The sequence below is a fragment of the Vicia villosa genome, linkage group LG3 (assembly GCF_029867415.1).
Source record: "Vicia villosa cultivar HV-30 ecotype Madison, WI linkage group LG3, Vvil1.0, whole genome shotgun sequence".
NCBI lineage: Eukaryota > Viridiplantae > Streptophyta > Magnoliopsida > Fabales > Fabaceae > Vicia > Vicia villosa.
This window is the reverse complement of record NC_081182.1, coordinates 90,455,702-90,456,625: the sequence shown is the minus strand read 5'-3', so window position 1 is coordinate 90,456,625 and position 924 is coordinate 90,455,702.

Below are 924 nucleotides of genomic sequence, written 5' to 3'. Positions count from 1 at the left end.
TAGACCTTCTTCCTGTCATGTGTCGTGAGCATCCAGAGTCCAGGTAACCATGACATGTTGTGCTTTGTCCTTCTTGCAGCCAAGGATATCTGCAATAGGAATAATCTTATCCTTAGGTACCCACATTTTCTTGGGTCCCTTTCTTGTTAGATTTTCTCAAGTTCTGATTGAACTTGGATTTGACATTATAAGCAATAGGAGGAACAGCATGATAATTTTTAATATGAGTTTCATGATATTTCCTAGGTTGTGTCACATGCTTCTTGGTGTGTGTTATGTGAAAACTTTGTGCATGTGAAGTGTGCCTAATATCATGAGAGTGGCCATACTTGAACTGATCATACAATGGCTTGTATGTAATTTTCATTTCATCAACCAGGTTCAAGTTTGTATGGGGTTTCACCCTCAAAACCAATGCCAACTCTTTTGTTTCCAGGACACAGCATATATCATAGAAGCTAGCTGACTTCTGCCAATACTTCTAGACAAGAACTTCCTGAAACTTAAATCATATTCTTTCAGAATATGGTTTTAGACTGGGAATGGATTTTTCTGAATCAGAAGGAGATCCAACATTATTGGATAATTTTAAAAGTTTTTCTTTTAATTCAGAATTCTCCAACTCAAGCTTCTTTGTTTCAAATTCAAATTGCTTTTTCAGCTTTTTGTATTTGAGACTAATCTGAGACTTGAGTTCCAGAAGTTCAGTTAGACCGGAAACTAACTCATCTCTAGTAAGTTCAGAAAATACCTCTTCAGAATCTGATTCTGATGTAGATTCTGATCCGTCATCTTCTGTCGCCATCAGCGCACAGTTGGCCTGCTCATCTTCTGAATCATCTTCTGACTCATCCCAGGTTGCCATAAGACCTTTCTTCTTATGAAACTTTTTCTTGGGACTTTCCTTCTGAAGATTTGGACATT